This window comes from Humulus lupulus, chromosome 4 (genome assembly GCF_963169125.1).
Source record: "Humulus lupulus chromosome 4, drHumLupu1.1, whole genome shotgun sequence".
Classification (NCBI taxonomy): domain Eukaryota; kingdom Viridiplantae; phylum Streptophyta; class Magnoliopsida; order Rosales; family Cannabaceae; genus Humulus; species Humulus lupulus.
In genome coordinates, this window is record NC_084796.1 from 217,922,603 (window position 1) to 217,931,417 (window position 8,815).

At 35.3% G+C, this 8,815-nt stretch overlaps 1 long non-coding RNA gene across 1 annotated transcript; it reads right to left on the reverse strand.

The window, feature by feature from the left end:
- Positions 1-7,343: 7,343 nt before the first annotated feature.
- Positions 7,344-8,595, reverse strand: LOC133829409 (uncharacterized). The gene is made up of 3 exons (XR_009891752.1): positions 8,356-8,595; positions 7,673-7,783; positions 7,344-7,506 (listed from the first exon to the last, which is right to left on the reverse strand). It is a non-coding gene; the product is annotated as an uncharacterized LOC133829409 (long non-coding RNA).
- Between the last annotated feature and the right edge of the window lie 220 nt (positions 8,596-8,815).

Below are 8,815 nucleotides of genomic sequence, written 5' to 3' on the forward strand. Positions count from 1 at the left end.
CATATGCATGATTATTAAGGAATTATTATTTAAATGATAAAATAAAGGAAATATAAGACTTAGTCTTCACCAGAATCTATTAGGAGCATGACATTTGTCACAATTTTATTTATTTATGGATTAGGTTGTAAATAAATTTTTCGTAACTTTAGGGTACTGTAACTTCCGACCTATTTGGGACCCAGTTATGTTATGAATTTTGAAAAATAGTATTTCTAGAAAGTTTTAGATAATTGAATTAGCTCTCTAACAGTATAAAGAAAATCTAAATTCGATTCCTACAGCTCCAGATATGTTGATTTTACTGCAGGTGAGTTTAGAGTTACAATATTTAGGGAGTTAGAAGTTAGGATTCTATTTGTTTTTATTATTTTTGTTTTAAAAATCAAGCTTTGACTCCTTAAACCTCTCTCTGAACAATTTGACCAAGTCCTAAGTCTTTGGCTGGAGAATATTCAAATATTTTCAATTAAATTCATTATTTTTATTCAAAGCCAAAAAGAATATTTTTATTCCTAGAACTCTATAAATAGGACCTAGCACCAAGCCTTTTCATTCCTTCTTCAAGCATTGATCAGAGCCTTCCAGGTGCTAGTGAGACTATAGAGTGATAAACACTTGGTTTGGGGTTATAAGCTTAATAAACACTTGGGAAGTAAGGTTATAGTGTATTTCGGTTTCGAGGTATAGTTCGATCATAGAAGCATTCAAGGTATTCCTAATTCTAGTTCCTTTCTTTATTGATTCTTATAGTTCTTCTCTACACAAATCCTAACTCAGTCTTTTCTATTCTTGGTTAGGCATCTAAGTTCTTGAACTTGAGGTTCTTGTTGGTAAGTATCTTTTCGATGGTGTAGTTCATTCTTTTCATCTCTTTTCCTTAGTATACTCACCTCTCTATTATGGTTTTTAGGAGTGTTCCAAAGTCCCGATCTTGTTCTCACATCCCAGCTTTTGGTAAGGAAAATAGGGTAGATTTGTATGCTTTTATGTTGTTGATATATGTTTATGTTGTAAGTATGATATATTTTTAGTTGTTGGATTGTTTAGATAACAATCACATAATTAGTTTAGATAACAAATAAATAACTTGTTTAGATAACAAGTCCCAGTAGTAGATTCCTTGGGCATATGATTGTTTAGATAACGAGCCCCATGAATTTATGTGACATGTTTAGATAACTAGCCCCGTAAATTTATGGGCATATGATTGCTTAGCTAGCAAGTCCCAAGAAGTATGATGGCCATTGTAATAGATGTTGTATTTATATAGTCACATGATTATAGTTTACAGTTTATAGTTTATGTGTATGTATGTGTTTCATGCTTGTAGTAGATTTTCCTTGTCGGGCATTAGGCTCATTCCTTTATGTTTTATATGTGCAGGAAAATATTTTTGGTGGCGGGAAGGTTCTTGGTAGCTTAGGGATGTGTATTGAGGCAAGATGGAATCGGTGGACTGTGCGTACGATTTGAGGATGAAGTTTTTTTTAACTTTTAGTTATGATTTCTATGTATTATTTTTCCGCACTTAATATTGTAACCAATTTATTTAAGGTATGTTTTGTTTCATTTTCAAAAAAATGGGCTCCCATATCCTAAATGAATTTTTATGTATTTAACCTTTACTTTACAGTTTTTAAATAAAGTTATGGTTATTTCATATGTACGTTTACTTAAGATTAGTATAGTAGTTATTAATGGTCCAAAGTCTAGAATAGTTAGGTCGTTATAGTTGGTATCAGAGAAATGGTTCATCCGCATGAAGTTCTCCTCGATACACACACTCAAAGCTCCGAATCTGACCGCCAAGTAAGTGTTTAAGTTATAGTTATTATGTGTATAAGTATAGCTAACGATTTTAGTCTTTATTTTTTCAGTTAAGAATGAACGAGACATTAACTTATGAGGATATCCGAGCCATTAAGGCTTTGGAAAGAATTAGAGAACCAAGAAACACCGTAGGAGTGCTAAAGAGAATCACTCGGAGGCTGGTTTTGTTCCACAGAGAAATAGGTCATCTCCAAGAATCTAAGCAGATCATGATGAGAGCAACAGAGCAATACGTTTTAGTAATAAGACTATTTAGAGATTATCGTACTATAATTGCAGCCTTAGAGGAGATATGGGAGACAATGGATAATGAAGATGAATTGCCAGTAGAAATGAGATATTATTTTCTCTTAATTAGGTTCACTTCAAAAATGGAATTTCAGTTTACAAACGAGCAAAAGCATAGAATTTTTAAGAACCTTCCTCGAGGGCATTTTGAGGCATATGATAATGAGGACTATGAGGAGTTAAATGAAGATATGCTAGATGAATGATCGGATATAGAAGATCCCGATTTTTAGAATAGTTAGTTTCATTGTTTGTTTTCTTTTATGGTTGTAAATAGTGAAAACTTTATTTTCCAAATTAATATCATGGTTATTTTGTTATCATCTATGAGTTTGATTTTTCTTTTACAATCATAATAAATAATAAATAAAATAAATAATGACTAAGTTCAGTGAGGGTGGATACAAATCAATGAACCAAGTTTCTATATTGAGAGTTAGGGGGCCATATTAGTGGGAACAATTTTACTGATCCCAGCCCTCCCTCAATATGGTTAACTTTGGAACAAAGATGAGTTTCGAGCCTGAGAATTAAGTCATATAGGATGATTAGAGACAGACTTAGAAAATAATAAAGATGACTTGTTTTTTTTCTAAGTATAGAAACCCCCTCTAATAATAAAGAAGACTTATATAATTTTCATAAGAAGCCAAAATCAATAGGTTCGAGATATGTTTGTTTAGATTAAGTTTTTTCCTTAGAGCCTATTAGGGTGAAGTTCTGACATGTTTCTCTCAACTGTTAGAACTCTATTGCCATGTCACTCTGAAGATATGGTCGCACACACGGAAATGCCTCTAATGTTGTTCCAGTGAACAACGAAGCCCCTCCAGTTCGCAGAAGGGGAGTGCATGCTACTGCCTGCCGCAACGCGCCGCCGCCACCAACTGACAACACTGCGGAGATCGCTAGATTACGAAGACAAGTCGAGGAACTATTGCAGCAATAGCGACAACAGGATCAACCCCAAACTCAGCCTCCGCCTCCACCGTAGCCACAGCCACAGAAAATTGCCTCAGCACCCCAACAAGTTGGTCCATATGGGGGATGGCCAGTGGCAAATTATGCGCTGTATCCAGTACAGCACAAGTAACCAGTTTTTGAGCGGTTCAGTAAGCAACATGGCCCGAACTTTGAAGGGACTACAGACCCCTTCGAGGCAGAAGAGTGGTTAAGAAATGTGGAGCCAATTCTAACGCACATGAACCTCAGCAACACGGACCACATATCATGTGTTTCATCCTTGCTTAAGAAAGATGCTAGGATATGGTGGGACTTAGCCTTGCAAACGCATGATGTTGCCACCATGACTTGGACTCGAATTGTGGAGCTATTCCACAAAAAGTACTATAATTCGGCTGTACTCGCTTCAAGAGTTGAGGAGTTCGCTGGCCTGAAGCAAGGAAGTTTATCAGTGGCGGAGTATGCCCGGCAGTTCGACCGTTTGGCTAAATTCGCACCAGAAATGGCTCCAACCAACTATCTGAGGGTGTCTAAGTTCGTTAGAGGACTTCGAATGAAGATCGAGCTGGGGGTTAAGCTAGCGAACCCAGGAAATGCTACTTATGCCGACATACTAGAGACGATAATAGAAGTCATTAAGGCTGGAGGCTAACGTTAGTAAAGAAGAAGCCAGTAAGCCTGAGCCTAGACATCAGAATCAACTTCAGACTAGTCGAAACAACAACCACCACAACACCAATAATCAGTCCAGCAACAACAACAATAACGGTCAGAAAAGAAGGCATCCTGATAATAAGCAGTCTGATAGCGATAAAAGGGCACAGACAAATAATGGAGGTAGTAGGTCGGGTTATGTAGAATACCCGCAATGTGCTAAGTGTCAGAAGAAACATCCTGGTGAATGCCGTGCAAACACTAAAGGATGCTTCAACTGTGGTCAGGAAGGTCACCAAAAGAGGTAGTGTCCCCAGCTCAAGCCAGAAGGGAAAAAGGAAGACAAGATGGTTCCTACCAGGGTATTCGCCTTAACCCAAGGAGAGGCTGATGCTAGCAATAAGGTGGTCACAGGTCAGGTTTCTATCCTCAATAATATATGTTATGTATTATTTGATTCAGGAGCCACTCATTCGTATATCTCGTTGGGAGTGATAGAAAATCTAGACAAACCTTGTGAAAGATTTAGAACTAGGTTTGTAACTGAGTTTCCTTCGGGCAAAGTAGTTCTATCATCACGGATAGTACGAGGCGTACTGATCAAGACTGAGGACGTAGAACTAGAAGGAGACTTGATAGAACTGGAGATCAAGAACTTCGACGTAATACTAGGCATGGTCTGGCTAGCACGGCATGGCGCAACCATCGACTGCAAACGCAAGAAGGTGATGTTTGAGACTCCTGACGGCCAGAGATTATGTTTCATGGGACAAGTTTTAGGACCACGTACACCGCTAATATCATCTCTCAAAGCCCAAAGAATGATAGAAAAAGGGTGTCAAGCATTCTTAGCCAGCATCACGGATGTGGTAAAGGAATCACCACTTAAGGTTAGAGACGTCCGTATTGTAAGAGAATTCCCAGGGTATTTCCTGATGACTTGCCAGGGTTGCCGCCGACTCGGGAAATTGACTTCATGATAGAATTAGTACCGGGAACCGAGCCTATCTCCAAGGCACCATACCAGATGGCACCTAGAGAACTCAAGGAGTTAAAGATGCAGCTACAAGAACTCCTAGATTTGGGTTTCATTAGACCGAGCCATTCGCCATGGGGAGCACTGGTGCTATTTGTGAAGAAAAAGGACAGAAGTATGCAGATGTGCATAGACTACCGTGAGCTAAATAAAGTAACAATCAAGAATAAGTACCTGCTACCCCAGATTGACAATTTGTTTGATCAACTCCGAGGTGCGACCGTATTTTCAAAGATTGATTTACGGTCCGGGTACCATCAGCTCAAGGTGCAGGGAGAAGATATCCCTAAGACAGCTTTTAGAACGCGTTATGGGCATTACGAGTTCTTAGTTATGTCTTTCGGTCTTACCAACGTGCCAGCTGCATTTATGGACTTGATGAATAGGGTCTTCAAGGACTACTTAGATAAATTCATCGTAGTGTTCATCGACGACATCTTAGTATACTCCAAAGATGAAGAAGAGCACGAGGAACATTTGAGATTGATTTTTTCATGACTAAAGGAGCATAAACTCTACGCCAAGTTCAAGAAATGCGAGTTTTGGCTTTTGCAATTGGCGTTCCTCGAGCACATTATATCCAAGGATGGAGTTGCAGTAGACCCATCAAAGGTAGAGGCTGTGAAGGATTCACTACAAGAAAAAACAGTATTCATAACACTTAAAAACTGCTAACCGGGAGTATTGATAATGCTTCTGAAAATGCTTACATAGCCCATGTTATTAAAAGTCCTGTCTTTTCTATAACTGTATTCGAATGTTATGTTCGATGTTATCTTAAACTATTCAATAACACATTTTAGTTGCTATAATATTCAAATAATAACATTTAGTTAGAGTATTTGATTATAAATTTGAAGTTTAATCTTATACTTTATGCATAACACTTTCAAACTGTTATGAAAATTGTTATATTTGATCATTTTATAACGTTTTTAGTTCATTCTATTATATAAATCATAACTTTTTGTCCCAATTATAATATTATATACAAAACAACCATAATTATTGTAAATTTTCCCAGTAATAACATTTTGTTATTTTGTAATATGCCTTTTTAATTGTTATAAAAAGTTTTTATTATTGTATTTTGATTAAAAAACCACAATTGATCACAAGTGTAATATTAAATAGATCAAAAAATTTAAAATATTCAATATATATGATAAACCATGAGTATTTTTACATTTGAAGACAAACTACTTCAAACCATGACAATGTCCACTTCAAAAGTTCTTAGTTCTAACTTGAATTTGAAAGCATACATAATAAAATTCTATAGTCTTGCACATCTTGTGCTTTAAAAGTAAAAATAAAAAATATAACAAGATACACAAAAAGTAAACCATGAAGCTTGCTCCACCCTCCAATTCATCATCCATTCCATTGTGCACTTGTCTTTGTTGTGAAGTTGATTTGCTTAGCTACACAAGAGTTTAAATAATTAATGCTTAAACTTAGAGTTAATAGTAAACTAAAATAGTACAAAAAGAAAGAAAGTTAATAAACTCATTACGACTTAATAAAATGGCCATGCAATTACACTAACTACAGCACATATGCATGAAAGATTGAAGATTTATGCTTGGTAAAATACTCATTAGAAAAGTTAGCTCAAACACTTTATGATTATGAAATGAAAATGAAAATGATACACCAACCAAACATATATATATATATACAATACATTATAATAAGAAAGATGCTACTTTAGAAGACCATGAGAATCAATGGCTAGTTAATTACTTCTGATTTCAATTAAAAATGCATTCAAGCACAATAAAAGTTAAAGAAACCAATATATATCTTAAATAAAAAATAACCACAAACATCAAATTCAACAAAAATCAGCAAGCATGAGCATATATATTAGACCAACATGAGCTACAATATCTCAAAACTGTACATGGAAGAATTTAAGTAGCATAAAGATCTATTAAAACTACAACTAGTTCACATTTAGAGTTTAGTGTTCAAATTCTAGTTTGTACTTCCAGTTTCACACCCAATGCATGTCGCTTGCCAGAGAAGGATCTAAAATTCTGGAAAACATTATCATGCTAACTAAGTGGGGGTGATAATCTGATTTTATCTACACTGATGTGTTAGTTTTTAATAGAGGTTAGTGAAAAAGCTTCTCACTTTAGGGTATGCACTATTAAGAATAAGATCATGAGATATGAGATATTATATGATATTGTTTCGACACTCCAAACTTGTGAAAAGAAACTACTTGAAATATTACTGTGCTATAAAGATGACATAAAGGCGAAAGTGAAACTTTTTGCCACTGTGTCTTGATAACATTTAATGATATCTCACCAAAAACTAGCAGATTCCCAAAACACACCCACAAATAATTAAATGTCACAATCATAAACAAAAACTGAATCTAAACATCTCACAAAGTGTACATTATACATGTTTTTAATAATTTCAAAAAGTAGAAGCAGAAAGAGCTTAGGCTAAAAACCTTTCAAAATGGCACATAAATTATGGTCACTTATATTTCACTTCTTATGTTTTGGGCAAAAGAACTACTTTCTGTTACCTTGGAGGTCAGCTCATCTAAAGCTGGATAAGCTTCAGCTTCCGATTCTCTTGTGCGAGCATCAAGACAACTACAAATAACTTCTAGTGAAACTTCTAAGGCCCAGAATTCGAATGGAAACTCTACATTGCATGACTCAAGGTATCCAAAACCATCAGAAATATTAAGCTCAAGCGATAATCTAAAATGATAACAAGAAAGCACAAATAGCTTAATATAAAAACAAAGGACTATATAAGTATTCTAACACTTATTCTAGCAATGCCACATTCAAGATTCAATGTAAGCACAAGAACTAGACAAGGAAACTAAGCATAAAACCATAATTTCGTTATGGATTGGCATACCATTTTCTTCGCTGGTTTCAGTTTCATCTCGTACCCCTGAGGCTTTCTCTTCTTCTTCACCATGGCCTTTAGGACTGGCGCTTGTTAAAGGTAAACGTCTTTGAAGTTCCTCTACAATGGGGATTACATTGTCATCAAATGGATCTCTAAGCAGCACCAATACCAAATGTTTTGTCTCTAAGTTCAGTACAGTTCATTTTACTAGAAAAGCACTCTAAATATGCAACACATAACTCAAAACTTTTTTTTTTCAACAATCACATAACTCAAACAAAATTAAACATATGAAGATTGAACTGTTCAATTGGAAAACAAACATTAAGAAGACCCCACCTCAATAATCTTCTATATTGGTGTTCACAATGCCTACAACAATGCATACCCCTGTTAAAAGGAAAACTACACCAGCAAACCTGAAAACAACACCAGGCAGCAGTGAGAATAACTCATGACCATGAGAAAGAAAATCTTCACCATCTTACAAAGAAGATAGAACATCAAAAGTAAATTTTATCATCAAGTTTAAACAGCATGAAAATTGCCCAAAATAGCACAATAACATGTCCCAATGCTAGCTACTAAGACCATGTTCTTAAGAAAACATAAGGGATTTGCAAGTAAAAGACAATAAACAATATAATCAGAGATAATTAGCTAGATACCAAAATGCATGAAGCCCTTACCTTCAGAGGTTTTGATGATGAGTGACCAGAATCCTCAGTGCCACTGCTCTCATTTTCCAAACTCGACCTCACACGGAGCCCGACTGGCTTCGAGTTTACTACCAAATTTAGCAATGAAATTAAGGGTTTAAGTTATTTCTCATACTAAAACATCTTACAGAAATGAAATCAAGTATTGTTTACAATCCATGGAATGTGAGTGGAACATTTAGTGACATAACTAAACCAATCTAGGTTGCTAATGAATTAAACTCGTCATATTATATGAAAATTTTAAATCTTTACTTTCTAGACATATTTAAATTAAAGTAATTAACAAATACAAACTAAGCACTGAGTAGTGTACACTTTTGGGTTGAGTCTCATTTAAATGAAACAAATAAAACCCAATTTCATATTAGTTATAAATTTTCTCATAAATAACACCAAACATGACAAAGTAGATGATTGCCCATAAATT